The sequence below is a fragment of the Schistocerca cancellata genome, chromosome 7, assembly GCF_023864275.1.
Source record: "Schistocerca cancellata isolate TAMUIC-IGC-003103 chromosome 7, iqSchCanc2.1, whole genome shotgun sequence".
Classification (NCBI taxonomy): Eukaryota; Metazoa; Arthropoda; class Insecta; order Orthoptera; family Acrididae; genus Schistocerca; species Schistocerca cancellata.
This window is the reverse complement of record NC_064632.1, coordinates 162,009,365-162,033,974: the sequence shown is the minus strand read 5'-3', so window position 1 is coordinate 162,033,974 and position 24,610 is coordinate 162,009,365. Positions and strand designations below refer to the sequence as shown.

Genomic DNA, 24,610 nt, shown 5'->3' with positions numbered 1-24,610 from the left:
ACCTCGTAGCCCGCCTTGATGCGCGATGGCAGCTTAACACTATCGAAGGTCAAGAAAAGTGTCCGGGTCGGTACAAGGTCATTGTTGACCTTTTTCATGACCCGATGGACAGCCGTCACGCCCTGCTCAGCGAGGAAAGATTGAAGCTCCTCGTCAGTCAATCCGTCGAGGGAGCTAGTATAGACTACACCACGAGACGAATTCAAAGTTCGGTGGGCCTCCACCCGGACAGGGAACGTGTACAGGAGGGTGGCCCGAAGCAGTTTTTGTGCCTGAAAGGCACTCTCAGTTTCTAGTAATAAGGTGCCGTTACGCAACCTGGTACAAGATTTGACAGATCCGGCTATGGCATCTACGCCCTTAATAACGAAAGGGTTGACAGAGGAAAAACCCTTTCCGTCCTCAGATCGAGAAACTACGAGGAACTGTGGGGCAGGCGGTAGTACTTTTGTCACTGTTGGCTGGTCACGTTTCCGTTTTTGGGTCGAAGTCGAGAGAGATGGAGTAGAATCCATTGCGGAGGAATCCCCCATGATTGCCAGCGTCTCCGATGGCGCGCTCCTTCCTTGTGGGGACCCTCTCAGAGGGCACTCCCGCCTTAGGTGAATGGTTACACCTCAGGTCACACCTCCCGAGAAACAGACGGAGGGACCAATCGGCATGGTCAGAAGGTATCAGCTCAGGCAATCACCCCTCCCCGGGCCTGGCCTTTACCAGGGAGTACGCGCGTGCCTTACATGTCTACCCAGGGCGGGGACTTACGCGTTACCCCGTCACCGGCTACGCGTGCGAACGCGTGTGTCGGCCTTCAGGCACGCACAGGGAGGAAGGAAGAAGAGGAAAAAGAAGAGAGAGAGGGAGAAAGAGGACAGACTGTCTCAAACGCCAAGGCGGAGACCAGAGAAGGCAAGGAGAAGAAGGCAATGAGAAGGCAAGGAGAAGAAGGCAATGAGAAGGCAAGGAGAAAAAGGCAATGAGAAGGCAAGGAGAAAAAGGCAATGAGAAGGCAAGGAGAAAAAGGCAATGAGAAGGCAAGGAGAAAAAGGCAATGAGAAGGCAAGGAGAAAAAGGCAATGAGAAGGCAAGGAGAAAAAGGCAATGAGAAGGAAAGAGAAGTCAAAGGAAAGAGTAAGGAAGACAGTGAGGTGGAGAAGAGCAAAGAAAGGAACCAACAAAAGGAAGGAAGAAACGAGAAGTGAAAAACCAAAAAGACCACGATTATAGGTCGTGGAACCGTCCGTCTCCGGACGCAGGCGCTAACTACCCCCGTGAGGGGGATGGACTCCTTTTAGTCGCCTCTTACGACAGGCAGGAATACCTCGGGCCTATTCTAATCCCCGGACCCACAGGGGGTCACAAATACGTGATTGGTGTGAAGACTTCTTAAGTGATAGAACCAAGTATGTTGTCCTTGAGGGTGAGTGTTCATAAGAGACAAGGGTATCGTCAGGAGTGCCCCAGGGAAGTGTGATAGGACCACTGTTGTTCTCTATACACATAAATGATTTGGCGAATAAGGTGGGCAGCAATCTGCAGTTCTTTACTGATGATGCTGTAGTGTAGGCAACGTGTCGAAGTTGAGTGACTGTAGGAAGATACAACACAACTTAGACAAAATTTCTGGTTGGTATGATGAATGGCAGCTACCTCTAAATGTGGAAAAATGTACATTAATGTGAATGAATACGAAGACCAAATCTGTGAAGTTTGTATACAGTATTACTAGTGTCCTGTTTGACACAATCAAGTCATTTAAATATCTGGGCGTAACGCTGCAAAGCAGTATGAAATAGAATGAGCATATGAGAACTGTGGTAGGGAAGGCAAATGGTCAACTTTGCTTCATTGGGAGTATTTTAGAAAAAAGTGGTTCACCCGTAAAGGAGACTGCATACAGGATGCTAACTTCAATGGTCATTAGCGCCCAGACTACGTTAGGAATGCACCGCGAGGCACAAGTTTAAAACAGCAACTAAAAGGGAAAACACGATAAAAGACAGACTGACAGGCATAGGATTAAAAAAACAGCAGAATCAAATGTCCTTAGAGAGGTTTGTCAGGTTGATAAAATAAAGAACGCGAGCAGCTGCTCGTGGGTCATCCGCTAAAATGGCATCTAGAGTACATGGCAGGCCAAGATCAAGACGCAGTGTGTTAAAATCTGGACAGGACGTTAAAATGTGGCGGACCGTCAGCAAGTGCCCACATGGGCAGAACGGCGCCGGCGCAGCCGTCAACAGATGGCGACGGCTGAACCGGCAGTGTCCAATTCATGACTGGGCCAAAACGACCGCCTCCCGCCGAGAAGGGCGTGAGGAGGACTTCCAAGCCGCAGGAAGAGGTTTCAAGGCCCAAAGCTTGTTGTCCCTAAGTGCAGCCCAATCGGCATGCCACAGCGATAAAATGCGCCGACAAATGAGCCTGCTACAATCTGATGAAGGGACACAACAAGAAGCTGTCCGAGGCTGGAGGACCGCAGCCTTGGCAGCAACATCTGCAGCTTCGTTCCCAGGGATACCGACGTGGCCAGGAACCCACACAAAGCTAACCGGAGAACTGTCGTCCACCAGCTGCTGAAGAGAGCGTTGGATCCGGTGCACGAAAGGGTGAACCGGATACGGATCACTGAGGCTCTGGAGTGCACTCAGGGAATCGGAGCAGATGACATAAGCAGAATGTCGGTGGCGGCAGATGTAAAGAACAGCCTGGTAGAGGGCAAAGAGCTCAGCTGTGAAGTCCGAACAATGGCCATGGAGCCGTATTTGAAACTTTGTGCCCCAACAATAAAAGAACACCCGACCCCGTCATTGGTCTTAGAGCCATCTGTATAAATGAAGGTCATATTAATGAACTTCGAATTAAGTTCGACAAAACGGGAGTGGTATACCGAACCGGGGGTAACCTCCTTTGGGAGTGAGCTGAGGTCAAGGTGAACGCGAACCTGAGCCTGGAGCCAAGGTGGCGTGTGGCTCTCGCCCACTCGAAAGGTTGCAGGGAGTGAAAAATCAAGGTGTTGAAGGAGGCGACGAAAGCGAACTCCAGGGGGAAGTAGGGCAGAGACATACAACCTGTATTGACGGTCGAGAGAGTCGTCAAAAAAGGAACGATAAGACGGGTGGTCGGGCATTGACAGTAGCCGACAGGCATACCGACAAAGCAGTATATCGTGCCGGTAGGTGAGTGGCAATTCACCAGATTCAGCATGAAGACTCTCGACGGGACTAGTATAAAACGCTCCGATCGCAAGACGTAAACCCCGATGTTGTATGGAGTTGAGGCGGCGTAAGATGGATGGCCGTGCAGAGGAGTATACGAAGCTCCCATAATCCAGCTTGGAGCAGACGATCGACCGATGTAGGCGAAGTAGGACGGTTCGATCCGCTCCCCACGACATACCACTGAGAACACGGAGGACATTTAGAGAACGGGTACAACGGGCAGCCAAATAAGACACATGTGGAGACCAGCTAAGTTTCCTGTTGAATGTAAGACCTAAAAATTTTGTTGTCTCCACGAATGGGAGAGCTATGGGACCGAGTCATAAGGACGGTGGGAGAAACTCTTTGTAGCGCCAAAAGTTAATACGGCCGTCTTCTCGACAGAAAAACGGAAGCCATTGGCGACACTCTAGGAGTAAAGACGGAATGCTGAAGACAGCGCCCCAGGAAACATGTACGCTGCGCTCTGCAATAGATGGTAAAATCGTCCACGAAAAGGGAGCCTGATACATCAGCTGGGAGGCAATCCATTATGGGATTGATCGCTATGGCGAAGAGAGCGACGCTCAAAACTGAGCCCTGTGGCACTCCATTCTCCTGGCGAAAGGTGTCTGACAGGACAGAACCCACACGTACCCTGAACTGTCGATCCATTAAAAAGGAACGAATAAAAAGAGGGAGGCGACCACGAAGGCCCCATGTATGCATGGTGCGGAGAATGCCCGCCCTCCAACAGGTGTCGTAAGCCTTCTCCAAATCAAAGAACACAGCCACGGTCGAGCGCTTCCGCAAGAAGTTATTCATAACGAAGGTCGACAAGGTAACCAGATGGTCAACAGCAGAGCTGCGCCTACGAAATCCACATTGTACATTGGTAAGTAGGCGTCGAGATTCGAGCAGCCAAACCAAACGAGAGTTAACCATTCGCTCCATCACCTTACAGACACAGCTGGTAAGCGAGATGGGTCGATAACTGGAAGGCAAGTGCTTGTCCTTCCCCGGCTTAGGAATCGGTACAACAATAGACTCGCACCAGCATGCAGGAAAATGTCCCTCAATCCAGATGCGATTATAAGTACGAAGAAGGAAACTTTTACCCGCAGGAGAAAGGTTCTTCAGCATCTGAATATGAATAGAATCAGACCCTGGAGCGGAGGACCGTGACCGGGCAAGTGCGCTTTCCAGTTCCCGCATGGTGAATGGGGCATTATAACTTTCACAATTCGAGGAGCAGAAGTTAGGTGGCCTAGCCTCCTCAGCCTGTTTTTGGGGGAGGAAGGCAGGGTGGTAATGAGCGGAGCTCGAAACCTCTGCGAAAAAGCAGCCGAAGGCATTGGAGACATCCTCAGGGGCCACAAGGACGTCATTCGCGACCGTCAAGCCAGAAACTGGTGAGTGGACCTTAGTGCCAGATAGCCGACGCAGGCTACCCCAGACAACAGAAGAAGGAGTAAAACTGTTGAAGGTGCTTGTGAAAGCAGCCCAGCTGGCTTTCTTGCTTTCTTTAATAATACGACGACACTGTGCAAGTAATCGTTTATAATCGATACAATTCGCCACTGTAGGGTGGCGTTTAAAGGTGCGTAAAGCACGTCGACGAGCACGTAAAGCGTCTCTACATGCTGCGGTCCACCAGGGGACCGGTACGCGACGTGGAGAAGAAGTGGTGTGAGGGATGGAATATTCAGCAGCAGTGAGAATGACTCTATGAGGTGTGCGACATGACTATCGCAGCTTGTGAAGGTTTGATCCTGAAAGGTCGCCCTGGAAGAGAAGAGCCCCCAGTCTGCTTTGGAGATGTTCCCACTAGTTGAGCACGGAGAGGGGGTATGATGCAGGAGATGGATAACACACAGGAAGTGGTCGCTTGAATATGTATCAGAAACTGCATACCACTCAAACCGGCGTGCAAGTTGGGTAGTACATATAGAGAGGTCTAAATGGGAATAGGTGTGAGATGTGTCCGAAAGAAAAGTAGGGGCGCCAGTATTGAGGCAGACAAGATTGAGCTGGTTGAAAAGGTCTGCTAACAAGGAGCCCCTCGGGCAGGATGCTGGAGAGCCCCAAAGGGGATGGTGGGCATTGAAGTCTCCAGTTAACAAAAATGGTGCAGGTAGCTGAGCAATAATTTGCATCATGTCTGCCCTGGTAACGGCAGACGACGATGGAGTGTAAACGGTACAAATGGAAAATGTAGAAGTGGGGAGAGTAATTCGGATGGCAACTGCCTGCAGGCCAGTGTGCAATGTGATGGGATCGTAGTAAATATCATCCCGGATCAGCAACATAACCCCTCCATGAGCCGGAATACCTACCACAGGGGGTAGGTCAAAACGCACAGAGGTGTAGTGCGCCAAGGCAATTTGATGGCATGGGCATAGCTTCGTTTCCTGGAGGGCTACAACGAGCGGACAGTGTAAGCGGAGCAGCAACTTTAGGTCCTCTCGGTTGGAGCGAATGCTGTGAATATCCCAGTGAATAAGTGCCATCGTAAGAAGAAAAGGAAGATGAAAGAAGGGGTCACCTCGAAGGCCGCTGAGGGCCTGGCTTCGAGCGAGCACTGCCGCCACTATCAGTAGGCGGACAGTCATCGTCCATTGGTTCTAGAGGTTCATCGGCCATCTTGGTAAGATGGCCGGGAAGGGGAGCTTCCTCCGCCAGTGAACGGCCAGATGTTCGGCTATCAGCGGTGTGGCCAGGCAAAATGGATGACGGCTTGGGGCGGCAACCGCTGGGTGGCGCAGGAGAAGAAATGCGCCGTGGCGGAGAAGGAGAACTGTGCTTCCTATGAGCCTTCTTGGAAGGTCGTTTGGTGGAAGTACTGATCGATGGCTGGGAGTTCGAGGTACGTAGGAAGTCTGCACGGGATGGTTCCTTCTTGAAGGCCAGTGCATCCGACTTCTGGGTCTTCGTCTTGGCAGAAGCTGATGAAGGGGCTTGTGTTTGTGGGGTGACGGGAAGAAGAGGAGACGTCGACCGCGCGATCTTAGCACTGGCCGAACGGACAACCGTGGTGCTGAAGGTCAGATCGCATGCCACCTCCCTGGTAGTCCGAGGAGAGGCGAGGACAGTGCTGTATTTCCCCGCTGGGAGCAGCGTGGGCTTCCTACTAGCAAATAGCTTGCGAGCAGCCGAGGTGGACACTTTCTCTTTGACCCGAATTTCTTGGATACAGCGTTCGTCCTTATAGATGGGACAGTCGCGGGAGGATGCTGCATGGTCACCCTGACAGTTCACACAACGAGGAGACGGAGGTGGACAGTCACCCTTATGGGCATCCCTGCCACAAGTGACACATTTAGCCGCATTGGAACAAGACTGGCGAGTGTGATTAAAATGCTGACACTGGTAGCAGCGCGTAGGTGTCGGGACATAGGGGCAAACAGAAATAACCTCGTAGCCCGCTTTGATGCGTGATGGCAGCTGAACACTATCAAAGGTCAAGAAAAGTGTCCGGGTCGGTACAAGGTCATTGTTGACCTTTTTCATGACCCTATGGACAGCCGTCACGCCCTGCTCAGCGAGGAAAGACTGAATCTCCTCGTCAGTCAATCCGTCGAGTGATCTAGTATAGACCACACCACGAGACGAATTCAAAGTCCGGTGAGCCTCCACCCGGACAGGGAACGTGTACAGGAGTGTGGCTTGAAGCAGTATTTGTGCCTGAAAGGCGCTCTCAGTTTCCAGTAACAAGGTACCATTACGCAACCTGGTACAAGACTTAACAGTTCCAGCTATGGCATCTACGCCCTTCTGGATAACGAAAGTGTTGACAGAGGAAAAATCCTTTCCGTCCTCAGATCGAGAATGACGAGGAACTGTGGGGCAGGCGGTAGTACTTTTGTCACTGGTGGCCGGTCAAGTTTCCGTTTGTGGGCAGAAGTCGAGAGAGAAGAAGAAGAGAAATCCATTGCGGAGGTAATCCTCCATGATTGCCAGCATCTCCGATGGTGCGCTCCTTCCTCGTGGGGACCCTCTCAGAGGGCACTCCCGCCTTAGGTGAATGTTTACACCTCAGGTCACACCTCCCGAGAAACAGACGGAGGGACCAATCGGCATGGTCAGAAGGTATCAGCTCAGGCAATCACCCCTCCCTGGGCCTGGCCTTTACCAGGGGGTACATGCGTGCCTTACTTGTCTACCCAGGGCGGGGAATTACGCATTACCCCATCACCGGCTACGCGTGCGAACGCGTGGGTCGGCCTTCAGGCGCGCACAGGGAGGAAGGAAGAAGAGGAAAAAGAAGAGAGAGAGGACAGACTGTCTCAAACGCCAAGGCGGAGACCAGAGAAGGCAAGGAGAAGACGGCAAGGAGAAGAAGGCAAGGGAAAGAGTAAGGAAGACAGTGAGATGGAGAAGAACAAAGAAAGGAACCAACCAAAGGAACGAAGAAACGAGAAGAAGTGAAAAACCAAAATGACCACAAATATAGGTCGTGGAACCGTCCGTCTCCGGACGCAGGCGGTAACTACCCACTTGAGGGGGAGGGACTCCTTTTAGTCGCCTCTTACGACAGGCAGGAATACCTCGGGCCTATTCTAACCCCCGGACCCACAGGGGGGGATGCTGGTGAAGCCTATTCTTGAGTACCGCTCAAGTGTTTGGGAACTGTACTACATCGGATTGAAGGAAGACATCAAAGCAATTCAGAGGCGGGCTGCTAGATTTGATTCCGGTAGGTTCAAACAACATGTAAGTGTTACGGAGGCACTCTGGGAACGCAAAATGCCCTGGAGGGAAGGCGACATTCTTTTCGAGAAACACCACTGAGACAGTTAAGAAAACGCACTTGAAGCTGACTGCCACGATTCCACTGCCGCCAACATTCATTGCATGTATGGACCACGAAGATAAGACATGAGAAATTTGGGTTCATACAGAGGTGTATAAACAGTTGTTTTTCAGTCGCTCTATTTGTGAATGGAACAGGAAAGGAGGTGACTAGTTGTGGTACAGGCTACCCTCCACCACACACCTTACGGTGGCTTGCAGAGTATCTATCTAGATACAGAAGAATACAGGACTGGGTCTAATAATGAATCGGAAAACAGGAACGTGGTTAAGCTAATACAAACAGCATAGTGAACACATTATTGTAGCCAAAATAGACACGATGTCAACACCAACTACAGTAGTACAAGTATAAACTTGCCAACTAGCACAGCAAACAGTGAAGGGATTGAAAGAATGTATGATGATATTGAATTATTCAGAAAGTTAAGGAAGACAAAAATTTAATTTTAATGGGGGACTAGAACTCAAATGTAGAAAAGAGGTGAGACAGGCAAATGGCAGAACATTTGGTGGAAGAAAGGAAGGAAAGAGGAAGCTGCTTACCAGTATATTATGCAGAATGTAATTTAAAGAGAAACCTGGAAGCATTGGAACATTTCAGGTTATATAGTTGTAAGAGAGAGAGTTCAAAACCAAATTCGAAACTAATTTTATACTGTAAAACATTTCCAGGGGCAGACATGGACTGATTATAACTGATTACTTTTGAAATGCAGATTAAAACTGAAGAAACTGCACAAAGGTAGGAAACTGAGGAGATGGGACCTAGATACATTGGAAGAACCATAGGTTACTGAGAGTTTCAGTGGGATCATAAGCAACAACTGACAAACAGCGGAAATGAATTCAACAGAAGATGAATGGATAGCTTTGAAAAATGCTATGGCGAAAGCAGCAGACAATCACATATGTATAAAGGTAAGCCCTTGTAGAAATCCTAGGACAACCCAGAAGATAACGAATTTAATTGACAGAAAGAGAAAATATAAAAATACAGTAAATAAGGCAGATGAAAAGGAAAACAGGTGTCCAAAATATGAGAGTGACGGACAATGTAGAAGGCTAAACAGGAATGAGTAGACGAATGTAGAAGCAACGGAGAAGGTAACCATGAGAAAGATAATAATGAAAATTCCAGAATGGAGCAATAAGTAAATTAAGGGAAAGGCAACCACTCACCCATAACAGACTGACACTTTGAGCACAGTAACACACAACAGCAAACAGCCTTCAGCTAGCTTTCAAGCTCTAGTACACACATTCACATACACAACCACACATGGCCATGGGAGTGTTTGTTTGGTTATCTGTGTGGTCATGTGTGAATGTGTGTACTATTGTTGGAAAAATCTTGAGCTAGTGCTCTAAGGCTAGCGTGAATGCAGTTTTCTATTATTTGTTACTGTGCTCCACACATCAGTCCACTATACGTGAGTGGTTGCCTTTCCCTTGCTTTACATATGAGAACAATAAATGCAGTGTATAGGGTAATTAGACACACATGCGGAGAAAAGAGAAGCAGCTGTGTGAATATTAAGGGCTCAGATGACATGCCCATACTAAGCAAAGAAGAGAAGATCGCATGGTGAAAGGTGTACATACAGGGTGTGAATAACAGGAACAATAACAATAAAATGGAATTCAAGATGAACTGTGAAATTCACAACCACAGTTGTTTGCCCCTGCCTAGGGTCTTTGAATAAGTGGGGAATTCCAGTTTCCTGCCTGAGAATCTGTTGAACACTTCTTACCATAGAACACAAAAGTAAAATGGTACTTTATCAGCTGCTCTTCCTACAATTTGTCAGAATATTTTTACTCAGAAAAGAGGGGAGTCTGTAAATTCTGCTCATTTTCCTTCTCCCTGTCCGTTTCCCTTCAACCCTTCTGCTAAACAGATGAGCCACTGGATACCAATGTTCTAGTTTTGGATGTGGTGTTATTTGATAAATGATAATTTTAACTCACTTTTTATTGACTTCATAATTTTTTGTTCTTGTATTTGGCTTACTGTTGTTTGAATACAATCTTATTACTTGTCAGATCAGTTTCTTTTGCCTGTTAACTTTTTATCTGAATTTTCTTTTGTTGCTGTGAATCTGTGTACTGTTTGATTTCCTGACAGCTTCTTTGTCAGAAATGTTCACTAGAATTTTCTGTTAAATTTGATGTCTCATTCTCACAATGTTTTCATTACTGCACTTCAATTTAAAATTTATATTTCTACAGCTATGTGCATACTCCACAAACCACCATATGGCACATGGCAGATACTTCTTTGTGACATTGCTAGTCATTCCCTTTCCTGTTCTACTCAGAAATGGAGTGAGGGAGAAAGAACTGTGTATATGTATCTGTACATGCCCTGATCTCTCTTTGTTTTGCCTTTGCGGTCCCTGTGCGTGAAGTACAATGGTGGCAGTAGATGCCAGTTCTCTTAACTTTTTCAACAGGAATGTTCTAAAAACTGAACACACACACATATATATATATATATATATATATATATATATATATATATATATATATATATATATATATATATATATATAATCTGTGTGTGTAAGGTACATTGGGAAGGAAGTAGGAGCAAAAATTGCATGTAATAAGTGTAATTCAATGCTGTTAAATAGTAGTAATGTAAAACATGAGAACTGTGTATGATCTTGATAAATCTGTAAAATATCCAGGTTGTTACAGTGACCACTGAACATGCATTGAAACTAAGCAAATTTTGTAAAGTCAAAATAGGGCTTTTATTACAAAATTTGGTAAGTAACATATATTACTTATATAACTGCACTTCAGAAAAAAAGAGGCTTAAAAACTAAGAAGACAACATCTATTTCTCAATAATGTTTTGCGAAAATAATGTCTTATTTCCTCCCGCACTTTCCATTCATTTCTGTAACATTCATGTGCTGACTGAACTTACCAGTAAAATCTAGCACATCTCTACATTTCTTCAGCATCTTCTTTTGATCCAACCTGTTGGGGATCCCATACACCTGAGCACTACTCAAGAACAGTTTGCACAAGTGTCATTTACATGATCTCCTTTACAGGTGACTTGCACTTTCCTAGAATTCTCCCAATAAATCCAAGTCAACCTTTCGCCTTCCCTGCTACTGACCTCGTGCGCTTGTTCCATTCCATGTCACTCTGTAATGTTATGCCTGGATATTTAGTCAACATGTCTGTGTCAAGAAACACACCACTAATACTATATCTGGGAACCGCAAGATCATTTTCCCAACACATCAGCATTAAATTACATTTTCCAACATTTACAGCAAGCTGCAATTCATCACATTGTCGATTGCACAGCAACATTCTGGCTTTCAGTGCTAGTTTTGCAATATCTAACTTGAGTGGTTTAAAAAAAGCAGATACACTGCATACACTGTTGTGTCATTTCTATTTATGGATATAATTTAATTTGCCACCCCCCCCCCTTACCCCATGAGTACATATTCCTGTTTTCCTGAATTACTTCACCAAGGAGCTTTAAATATTGATTTTCTACAACTGGAATACACTTGAAAATAGATGATAACTGTCTTAAGAATGCCTACTTTTAAAGTTCCAAATACCAGCTTTAAAGGACGAATCTAGGACTATACTACAAGTCCCTATGTATCACTCCCACAGGGATCATGAGGAAGAGATCGGAATAATCACAGTGTGCACAAAGGCATTCACACAATCTTGCTTCCTGTGCACCATATGTGAATGGAGACAGCTCCAATAACTGGTACAATTGAACACAACTTCTGCTGTACAATTCACAGTGGTATGCAGAATACCTACCCCCATGAACCATGGACCTTGCCGTTGGTGGGGAGACTTGCGTGCCTCAGCGATACAGATGGCCGTACCATAGGTGCAACCACAACGGAGGGGTACCTGTTGAGAGGCCAGACAAACATGTGGTTCCTGAAGAGGGGCAGCAGCCTTTTCAGTAGTTGCAGAGGCAACAGTCTGGATGATTGACTGCTCTGGCCTTGCAACACTAACCAAAACAGCCTTGCTGTGCTGGTACTGTGAACAGCTGAAAGCAAGGGGAAACTACAGCCGTAATTTTTCCCGAGGGCATGCAGCTTTACTGTATGGTTAAATGATGATGGCGTCCTCTTGGGTAAAATATTCCGGAGGTAAAATAGTCCCCCATTCGGAACTCCGGACGGGGACTACTCAATAGGACGTCGTTATCAAGAGAAAGAAAACTGGCATTCTACGGATCGGAGCATGGAATGTCAGATCCCTTAATCGGGCAGGTAAGTTAGAAAATTTAAAAAGGGAAATGGATAGGTTAAAGTTAGATATAGTGGGAATTAGTGAAGTTCGGTGGCTGGAGGAACAAGACTTCTGGTCAGGTGAAGACAGGGTTATAAATACAAAATCAAATAGGGGTAATGGAGGAGAAGGTTTAATAATGAATTAAAAAATAGGAGTGCGGGTAAGCTACTACAAACAGCATAGTGAACGCATTATTGTGGCCAAGATAGACACGAAGCCCACACCTACTACAGTAGTACAAGTTTATATGCCAACTAGCTCTGCAGATGATGAAGAAATTGATTAAATGTATGATGAGATAAAAGAAATTATTCAGGTAGTGAAGGGAGATGAAAATTTAATAGTCATCGGTGACTGGAATTCGAGAGTAGGAAAAGGGAGAGAAGGAAATATAGTGGGTGAATATGGATTGGGGGAGAGAAATGAAAGAGGAAGCCGTCTGGTAGAATTTTGCACAGAGCATAACTTAATCATAGCAAACACTTGGTTCAAGAATCATGAAAGAAGGTTGTATACATGGAAGAACCCTGGAGATACTGGAAGGTTTCAGATGATTATATAATGGTAAGACAGAGATTTAGGAACCAGATTTTAAATTGTAAGACATTTCCAGGGGCAGATGTGGACTCTGACCACAATCTATTGGCTATGAACTGTAGATTGAAACTGAAGAAACTGCAAAAAGGTGGGAATTTACGGAGATGGGACCTGGATAAACTGTCTAAACCAGAGGTAGTACAGAGTTTCAGGGAGAGCATAAGGGAACAATAGACAGGAATGGGGGAAAGAAATACAGTAGAAGAAGATGGTTAGCTCTGAGGGATGAAGTAGTGAAGGCAGCAGAGGGTCAAGTAGGTAAAAAGACGACGGCTAGTAGAAATCCTTGGGTAACAGAAGAAATATTGAATTTAATTGATGAAAGGAGAAAATATAAAAACGCAGTAAATGAAGCAGGCAAAAGGGAATACAAAGTCTCAAAAATGAGATCAACAGGAAGTGCAAAATGGTTCAGCAGGGATGGCTAGAAGACAAATGTAAGGATGTAGAGGCTTATCTCACTAGGGGTAAGATAGTTACTGCCTACAGGAAAATTAAAGAGACCTTTGGAGAAAAGAGAGCCACTTGTATGAATATCTAGAGCTCAGATGGAAACCCAGTTCTAACCAAAGAAGGAAAGCAAAAAGGTGGAAGGAGTATATAGAGGGTCTATACAAGGGCAATGTACTTGAGGACAATATTATGGAAATGGAAGAGGATGTAGATGAAGATGAAATGGGAGATACGATACTGCGTGAAGAGTTTGACAGAGCACTGAAAGACCTGAGTTGAAACAAGGCCCCGGTGTAGACAACATTCCATTGGAACTACTGACAGCCTTGGGAGAGCCAGTCCTGACAAAACTCTACCATCTGGTGAGCAAGATGTATGAGACAGGCGAAATACCCTCAGATTTCAAGAAGAATATAATAATTCCAATCCCAAAGAAAACAGGTGTTGACAGATGTGAAAATTATCGAACTATCAGTTTAATAAGTCACAGCTGCCAAATACTAACGCAAATTCTTTACAGACGAATGGAAAAACTGGTAGAAGCTGACCTCGGCGATGATCAGCTTGGATTCCGCAGAAATGTTGGAACATGTGAGGCAATACTGACCCTACGACTTATCTTAGAAAATAGATTAAGGAAAGGCAAACCTACATTTCTAGTATTTGTAGACTTAGAGAAAGCTTTTGACAATGTTGACTGGAATACCTATACTCTCTTTCAAATTCTAAAGGTGGCAGGGGTAAAATACAGGGAGCGAAAGGCAATTTACAATTTGTACAGAAACCAGATGGCAGTTATAAGAGTCGAGGGGCATGAAAGGGAAGTAGTGGCTGGGAAGGGAGTGAGACAGGGTTGTAGCCTGTCCCTGATGTTATTCAATCTGTATATTGAGCAAGCAGTAAAGGAAACGAAAGAAAAATTCGGAGTAGGTATTAAAGTCCATGGAGAAGAAATAAAAACTTTGAGGTTCGCCGATGACATTGTAATTCTGTCAGAGACATCAAAGGACTTGGAAGAGCAGTTGAATGGAATGGACAGTGTCTTGGAAGGAGGATATAAGATGAACATCAACAAAAGCAAAACGAGGATAATGGAATGCAGTTGAATTAAGTTGGGTGATACTGAGGGAATTAAATTAGGAAATGAGACACTTAAAGTAGTAAAGGAGTTTTGTTATTTGGGGAGAAAAATAACTGATGATGGTCGAAGTAGAGAGGATATAAAATGTAGACTGGCAATGGCAAGGAAAGCATTTCTGAAGAAGAGAAATTTGTTTTCATTGAGTACAGATTTAAGTGTCGGGAAGTCATTTCTGAAAGTATTTGTATGGAGTGTAGCCATGTATGGAAGTGAAATGGACGATAAATAGTTTGGACAAGAAGAGAAAAGAAGCTTTCGAAATGTGGTGCTACAGAAGAATGCTGAAGATTAGATGGGTAGATCACATAACTAATGAGGAGGTATTGAATAGAATTGGGGAGAAGAGGAGTTTGTGGCACAACTTGACAAGAAGAAGGGACCGGTTGGTAGGACATGTTCTGAGGCATCAAGGGATCACCAATTTAGTATTGGAGGGCAGCGTGGAGGGTAAAAATCGTAGAGGGAGACCAAGAGATGAATATGCTAAGCAGATTCAGAAGGATGTAGGTTGCAGTAGGTACTGGGAGATGAAGAAGCTTGCACAGGATAGAGTAGCATGGAGAGCTGCATCAAACCGTCTCAGGACTGAAGACAACAACAACAACAACAACAACAATTTAATTTGCCACTCCTCCCCTCCCCCCTCCTTACCCCATGAGTACATATTCCTGTTTTCCTGAATTACTTCACCAAGGAGCTTTAAATATTGATTTTCTACAACTGGAATACACTTGAAAATAGATGATAACTGTCTTCAGAATGCCTACTTTTAAAGTTCCAAATACCAGTTTTAAAGGACGAATCTAGGACTATACTACAAGTCCCTATGTATCACTCCCACAAGGATCATGAGGAAGAGATCGGAATAATTACAGTGTGCACAAAGGCATTCACACAGTCGTTCTTCCTGTGTACCATACGTGAATGGAGACAGCTCCAATAACTGGTACAATGGAACACAACTTCTGATGTACGATTCACAGTGTTATGCAGAATATGGATGTAAATACAAGGCCTACACTCAGTACTGTGATCCCACAACTGATCATTATTTTCATAGCTTCAGGGGTTTTTCTTATGCTTAAACGGAGTGACAAGTTTTTGTGCTGTTCATTAATTCTGAACACTGAAAGTCGTAATGTTAACCATTCATATCATAGTTCAGGCACATAAACAAGATGGAAATCATCATTAAGCTTCCTGACAGTCTGGCTGCAATGCCTGGACAATGTAGCCATGTATGTTTCATTGTTCAATTAACTCTGAGGGAGGTAATCGCTCGAAAGCTTAATACTGACTTCAATCTTGTTTTTGTAGCTTTCAACCACTCAACTGTGATGCGACAGGTTACTTTACTCAAATTGAAATTTATTTTCTGCTCATAATACACAATTTTACACGCACAGGCAATGTCAATAAATGGCAATTATAGCATCATTTGAGCACACACAGAAATTTTATCTACAATTATTTAATTCATACAGTAGGACAGTTATTCACTCTGTAGTGAACAGTTGGTTTTATTCATAATTTAGTGCCAGACTTATATCTAGAACAGTGTTGTTGCTTACACTATTATTGATGTTTGTCAGGTCTTTATGGATAAACCACTGTTTAAGTTTCTTTTTAAAAGTATCTGCAGTTACCATCTTAACATAATTTGGTAGAAAATTACAACCAATAGCTCCTTTTACATGCTAGATTTTGACTGCTAACATTAACCTTCTGTGTACCATATGTAAATCTGTTTTATGGCTTGTATCAGGGTTGTGAATTTGCATGTTCCTTTTAGAAACTTTAGTATTGTCTTTCGCTACTATGATGGTTTGTAGCTTACAAATGGCATAAACTGTGAGATTATTAAAGCTGGTAAAACTGCTTTAACAAGATGTTCCTTGTTTAACTTTACCTACAGTCTTCAAGGTTCTTTAGTGGATTATAATAAAAGGATGCAAACAGTGTGACATATGGAAGTCTGTGTCAGTCCACGGAGCATGAATGGGTAGCCGAAGTGTTTCAGGTGACAGCTCATGATAAGTGGGAAGTCCAAGTTTGAGTCCCAGTCCGATACAAATTTTCGTAAGTCTGTACCTAATTCAGCTAACGTGAAAGAATTTGCAGACAGAGAATGAATTTGGAAATATTTACGAATTAAGTTACCGCAGTATTCTATATAGACCTTTTCCTGGCATGTGATTAAACTGCTGCTTCCATGACTCTATGAAACTGGTCATCTATGTTTAAGCCCAAAAAATTACATACCAAACAGGTCTTTAACAAAATCGCGCCATTCACAATATTTTATCTGTTTTGATGAAATGTTTTGAAATGCATAGCGTTTGTACATTCTATGTTAACTTTCAAGTTCTCTACTTCAAAATGAGCTCTTGACTTTTCGATAAAGAACTGGATTTCTTCAATAAGGCAGGGATTACCGCCTGCTCAACGGACACCGCATGTGCCATTGGCATACATAGTGGTCAGATGACTACATGTTTTGTGTTTTAATCAGGTCTACCCAGAAACAATCCATTAATTCTGTATTAAGAAACTGCTCTTTTCTCTTTTCTGGGATTGTTGTTAATATTTTATGAGACTGATACTGCAATTAATAATTTAGTCATATCACATCAGCACTTACAAGAAAGATACAGTAACCACTTACAAGGAAGATACACTATACAGATTGTCAGTTGGCACAAACAATAATCTTCTAACATGCAAATCATTATCAGAAAAATACTGATTTCTGTACAGTATCAAAGAAACCTAACATGAAAGTGAAATAATGGTTCGCTCTGCCAAAAATGCAACGAACGAGTAACAATCTTACCATGTACACTAGTGAAATACATAGAATTTCCAGACACAGTTACGCAGTTCTCATCTATTGTCTAATACTTAACACTGATAAACAGAAGTCTTCTGTCTAATATACAACAAGCAGAAATAATTCTTTATGCAGATGACACTAGTAATGATACCAAGCCAAGTATACATACAGAAACAGAAGAAATGGTAAACAACATTCTTAAAAGCATCATTGACTGCTTTTCTACAATTGATCTCATCCTCAATTTTAAAAAGACACATCATATTGAGTTCTGGACATCAGGGTATACTACACCAATGATAAGTAACACATGGTGAAGAAATAATAAATACGATGGAAACTTCAGAATTCTTTGGTGTCCATACTGATGAGAATTTAAACTGGAAAAAGCACATTTTGGAACTCCTACAACAACTAGTTCAGCCATATTTGCACTTTGAATCATTGCAAATCCTGGGAAGAGACAAACCAGCAAGCTGACAAATTTCCTTCAATAAATTTCAAAAAATTTAAAAAAAAAGGAAATGGATAAGATGAAGTTAGATATAGTGGGAATTAGTGAAGTTTGTTAGAAAGAGCAACAGAATTTCTGATATTGTGAATAGAGGGTCATAAATACAAAATCAAACAGAGTTAATAAATAAGTAGGTTTAATAATGATTAAGAAAATTAGAATATGGGTAAACTACTATGAACAGCCTAGCGAATGCCTAATCGTAGCCAGTATAGACATGAAGTCCACATCTACCACAGTAGTACAAGTCTATATGACAACTGGCTTCACAGATGATGAAGAGATTGAAGAAATGTATGATGAGATAAAAGAGTTAAGGGGGACAAAAATTTAATTATGATGGGTGACTGAAATACAATATTAGGAAAAGGAAAAATAGTACGTGAATATGGAACAGGGCATAGGAATGAATGAGGAATCAGCCTGGTAGAATTTTGCACAGAGCATAATTTAATCACTGCTAATCCTTGGTTTAAGAATCATGAAAGAAGGTTGCGTATGTCGAAGAGACCTGGAGACACTGGTAGGTTTCAGGATGATTATATAATGGTAAAACAGACGTTTTGGAACCAGATTTTAAAGTGTGAGGCATTTTCAGGAACAGATGTGGGCTCCAACCATAATTTACTGGTAATGAACCGTAGATTAATACTGAAAAAAATTGCAAAAAGATAGGAAATTAAGGGGAAGGGGCTTGGAAATGTTGAAAGAACCAGAGGTTGCTGAGTGTTTCGAAGGGAGCATTCGGCAACAGTTCACTAGCAAAGGGGAAAGGAATACTGTAGAAAACGAAAGGGAAATTTTAAGAGAGGATATAGTGAAGGCAGCAGAGTATCAAATCGATAAAAGACAAGGCCTAGTAGAAATCTTTGTGTAACACAGTACATATTGAACTTAACTGATGAAAAGAGAAAATATAAATGCAGCAAATGAGAAGCAGGCAAAAGGGAATACAAATATCTAAAAAAATGGCACTGACAGGCAAAATGCAAAATGGCTAAACAGGAATGCCTAGGAGGCAAATTTAAGAGTTTAGAATCATATTTCTTTGGAAGAAAGATAGAAACTGCCTACAGAAAATTAAAGAGGTCTTTGGAGAAAAGAGAAGCAGCTGTATCAACATCAAAAGCTCAGATGGAAACCGGTACTAAGTAAAGAAGGGAAAGCATAAGGTAGATGGAGTATATAAATGGCCTGCACAAGGGAGATGAACTTGAAGACAATTTTATGGAAATGGAAGAGGATGTAGATGAAAATGAAATGGGAGATATGAGAAGAACGAGACAGAGCACTGAAAGACACGGCCTCAGGAGTAGATAACATTCTGTCAGAACTACTGATAGCCCTGGGAGAGCCAGCCATGACAAAACTCTTCCATATGATGTGCAAGAGGCATGAGACAAGGGAAACACCCTCAGATTCAAAGAATAACATAATTATTCCAATTCCAAAGAAAGCAGTTGCTGACAGATGAACCTGAACTAGCACTAACACAAATTATTTACATAAGAATACAAAAACTGGTAGAAATCAACCTCATGGAAGATTTGTTTGAATTTCAGTAAAATGTAATAAAACAAGTCAATACTGACCCTACACTTATCTTAGAAGATAGGTTAAGGAAAGGTAAACCTATGCTTCTGGCATTTGTAGACTTAGAGAAAGTTTTTGACAATGTTGACTGGAATACTCTCTATGAAATTCTGAAGACAGCTGGGGTAAAATACAGAGACAGAAAGGCTATTTACAACTTGTACAGAAACCACAAAGCGCACGTAAGAGTTGAGGGCCATGAAAGGGGAGCAGTCATTGGGAGGAGAGTGAGACACCGTAGTCACCTATTCCTGATGTTATTCAATCTGTAAACTGAGCAACCTGTAAAGGAAACCAAAGAAAAATTTAGAGTAGGAATTAAAGTTCAGTGACAAGAAATAAAAACCTTGAAGTTTGCTAATGACATTGTCATTCTGTTAAAGACAGCAAAGGACATGGAAGAGCAGGTGAATGGAATGGGCAATGTCTTGAAAGGAGGACATAAGATGAACATCAACACAAGCAAAACAAGGCTAATGGAATGTAGCCAAATTCAATCAGGTGGTTTTCAGGGAATTGGATTAGGAAATGAGACACTTAAAATAGTGGATGAGATTTGCTATTTGGGCAGCAAAATAACTGATGATGGCTGAATGTAGGGAATATACAATGTAGACTGGAAACGGCAAGACAAGCATTTCTCAAGAAGAGAAATTTGTTAGCATCAAATATAGATTTAAGTGTTAGGAAGTCTTTTCTGAAAGTATCTGTCTAGAGTGTAGCAATGTAAGGATGTGAAACATGGATGATCAATGGTTTAGAAGAGAAGAGAATAGAAGCTTTTGAAATGCGGGGCTACAGCAGAATGCTGAATATTAGAAGGGTAGTTCACATAAGTAATGAGGAAGTACTGAGTGGAACTGGGGAGAAAAGAAATTTGTGGCACAGCCTGACTAGAAGAAGGGATCGGTTGATGGGACACATTCTGAGGAAGCTCCAATATAATACTGGATGGGTAAAAATCATAGAGGGATACCAAGAGGCAAATACAGTAAATAGATTCAAAAGGATGTAGGTTGCAGTAGTTAATCAGAGATGATGAGTCTTGCACAGGATAGAGCAGCATGAACAGCTGCATCAAAGCAGTCTTCAGGCTGAAGACCACAACAAAAATGTCATATGGAATATGATATTTAAGAAAGTCTTCATAACTCAAAAACATGCTGTACAAGTAATATGTGAAGGTCACCCATGATTATCTTGTAGATATCTGTTTAAGGAGTTGGGCATTTTGATTACTGCTTCACAGTATATATATGTCATCACGAAGTTTGTTACAAGTAATACACTGCACTTAAAAAGGAACAATGATGTACATAATTACAATACCAGAAGGACTAAAAATATTTGTTTAGCATACAGTCATATTTACAAATTAATTTTTACTGTGAATGTAAAATGACTCTTTACACTTCACTTCATTACGATTTACTGTGCAGAATGATCTGCGAAATATCAAACTAAATAATTAATCTAGCAATGAAAATAATCAATTTTTGAAACTATAATGTAACTAGATAGATAAAAAAATCTACTCACCAAGCAGCTGCACGAGAAGACACATATAAAGATGAAGGAAATTTGCAAGCCTTCACAGCCTGTGGCTCCTCCTGGCAGAAGGGTTGAAGAAAATGGATTGGCGACTGCACCATACTAGATTTGAAAATCGTCTGGTGTAACCTTCTCCTTCAACCATTATGTCAGAAGGAACCACTGGCACTGAAACCTTGCAAATATCCTTAATATTTGTATATGTGTGCCCTGCTGCCACTTAGTGGGAAGATTTTTTTTTATTTACCCATTTACATTATAACTAAGTAACAGGAAGAATGATACTTCATCAATAGTATTGAAACATATGGAAATTTGTGTGTGTGTATATTCAAAAGAATATGGACTAAAAAGTAATTATTACACATGATCATAAATCCATCATTTCAGTAGCTTTATCCTTACATGTGGTTGCTGAATCTGCCAACAAAAATGACAGGAAACCAGAAAACTTTACACACACACACACACACACACACACACACACACACACACACACACACTCTCTCTCTCTCTCTCTCTCTCATTACATTGTTGTTGAGTATCTTTGCTGAACTTCTGTTTTCATTTAGGAGCCTATGGGGAGTGAGTATGATGACAGACCACAGTAAAAGTGGTCTTGTGTTTTTTACTCACATAGCCATGTCCATTATCTAATATATGTTTTCTGAATTCACCTTGCAGTTTTAGTATATATGGTGAAAAGTGCATTAAATATGGCACACTGCATTTAAATATGGCATGATGAAAACATTAGGCAATGCTATAGGTCATTCTATTGCCACAACCATTATTTGGCTTTCACATTCACTGGCTTCACCAGCTCAACGAAGTTATAACCTTTCTATCATCTAAGTGGAACTCGGGTTACACTACAAATTATTTTCACAATGAAGATTTCATGGGCTGGGGTGGGGTGGGGGGGTGTCCCAGTACCACACTTGAAACATCATCATCTCCTAAGATTCTATTGTATATCGTAGCACTAAGACCATTTTGTGATTGGTACCATTAGTACCATGATACATACCACACAGAAGACTATTTCTTCTGATATAAATATGCAAAAACCTATACACTGCATGTGGGTAAACAATGTTTACAACAGTGATGTAAGCATGGGAGTGTATGACACTTAACACACAATGTAATATTCTGTTCCACAAATTTAATATTTACTACAGTAAATAAATAAAAAAACAAACTGGTATGCAACCACAATAACAGAGTGACACAAAAATAGCGAGCTACACTTCATGGTCACCTCCTGGTCACTGGAGCGCAACTCTGTTGGTTGCACAACAAGAGAGATAATGACAACATAATAGATGTAATCTCGGCCATTTTCTGATCATTACGGGATACAATTTTATTTAAATATAACTGAAAAAAAAATATTAAACAGACAGTGGGCATCATGCAAACACTTCCAATGGATTAAAATATTTCGGGATTATCGGTAATATTAAGACATAACTAAATATTCCCAACCTTGAGGCTACTTAGTACAATTCTTGCGTAAGAATGTTATATGCTAAGTTCGGACAACTACACACGATTACTTGAAGTAAAATCAGCAATATGGTCCGCATCTGATGCTGGTATTCATGTTGAATTAGATCGCAAATTGGACAGCCACAATAAAAATAACAGGAACACAGTGGAAATATTGCACGTAATGTTGTATATATCTTACTTTTCATAATATTTATCTTCCGTCAGTCATTAACATGTGCTTACATTATGAGGATACATTCTCCTCCAAAACGCAATATTGCCATTTTTAAAATACAATTTCCACTTATTTTATATTTATGGAAAACGATAAAAACAATTAAAATATTTACCTCAGGTCAGACTCGAACAACTTTCACAAACTATCCATCACAATCACATACAAACACAATCGCCATTACTATCGAGTAGACTTGGCCACTGTTTCTATGTTTCGATACAAAGTATCGATACGTGGAACTGTTTCACTGTTTCGAAACAGTGGTGTTTCATTCCGCACTGTGTCGGATAACGGGACCAGATTCGATCTCTAGCCAGCCACAGAAACTGTATCGTTGTTTCAAAATAACGCTGTTTCAGTCCACTTGTGCTTGGACGGACTAACTGTATCGAAACAGTGATGCTTCATTTCACTTTGTCTCGGACGAGATTCGAGCTCGGCACAGATACGGAAATACGTTTAATACACTACTTCATCAAACTCTTTCAAGTGTGTCGAAATCTTTTTGACACACAACAGCATGATGCGTAAGATTTCCGAAAATAAAGTTTCGTTTCTAATTGACTGCTCTATTCCGAAATGGCGTAATATATGCTTTATAAACACTAACAAACAATAAAATAAAGCACACTATTCGCATTCAAAATAATAAAAGTGTGAAAAACATTCAGTTAAATTACACATCTCCTATAAAATATGCTTCTCTGTTCATGTACAGTAATCACTTTAAAAAAACTCAAGTAAACCTACAACATTTTGAATTAGAAAAGGCGTAGAGTGGCAGTTTTTAGACATATACATAAACTGGATGTACTTTCAAGCAATGTGATTGACTGATCATTGATGATGTAATGGTGAACGGGAAGGGCTGGGAAGCATGGTGGATTTATAGTAATGATTTGAAACACCTTGAGGGACAAAATTTTTTTTCTCTTACATTTCGTTATTTTTTCGAATTATGTGGCTTTATTCATGAGTCTATAGTCAATGTGCCTGTTCTCCACAATGTGTGCATGAATATTAGCAGGCCGGGTATATATTATCCATACTAACGAAATTTGGGAATCCCAGTAGCGTATCCGTTGTTTCTGCAGTTTGTTCCCGCCTCCAGTACTATTACAAAACGCAAACTGTTTCACTGTTTCGAAACAGCGTTTCGAAACATTACATTGTATTGTTTCATTTGTTTTGAAACAGTTATGTGTTTCAGTTTGCCCATCTCTACTATCGAGGACTGACTCGGTATATCGCCAGAGATGGCTATCCATAATTAGAATATACATTTCACACAAAATTGATCGTTCCTTAAGTTTTTTGTTTGTGGAATATTAGTAAGCTTTACTTCTTTGTCAAACATATTTCGTCAATTTTCTGTAATACATCACGTTAATTAAAATACTGTATAATCAATCTATTGCCAAATTTATTCCATTTTGTTAAAACAGGCAACTCATCCCAAATTCAAGTCTTAGTTCCTCAAACCATGGCAGATGGTATGAAGTGATAAAAACAGATTCAAATAAAATATACAACCTGTCTTAAGGAGATAAATACTGATCATTGGACTTGAAAATAGCCATATTCCATAGCCGTTTTTCTACAATATTGGCTTGCTGTAACTTATCGAGCATCTAACAACTGCACCTATCATAGTAACATCACATCAACTGCAGCTTTTTAAACCTCACTGAGTAAACAATTTTATTTATTCATTCGTGCATTCGTACATTGTCTTCCATTTTTAGGGAGTTCTGGAAATTTCTTATGTTTGCATATTCTGGAATATTCGATGATCATATAAACAGAATCAGTCTCCACCCAGAAGACACTTTTGTTCTGTTCTGCTTGTACGCTGATGTCTGTAATAAACGTGTTTCCAGGG

General features: G+C 41.9%; 1 protein-coding gene across 1 annotated transcript in view; it reads right to left on the bottom strand.

Moving 5' to 3' along the window:
* LOC126092684 (uncharacterized) overlaps positions 1-22,905 on the bottom strand; it is a 73,794-nt gene extending 50,889 nt beyond the window's left edge. Inside the window, exon 1 of the mRNA XM_049908406.1 lies at positions 22,841-22,905. The gene's annotated coding sequence lies outside the window, so the exon portion shown is untranslated. The remainder of the gene's footprint in view (positions 1-22,840) is intronic.
* Between the last annotated feature and the right edge of the window lie 1,705 nt (positions 22,906-24,610).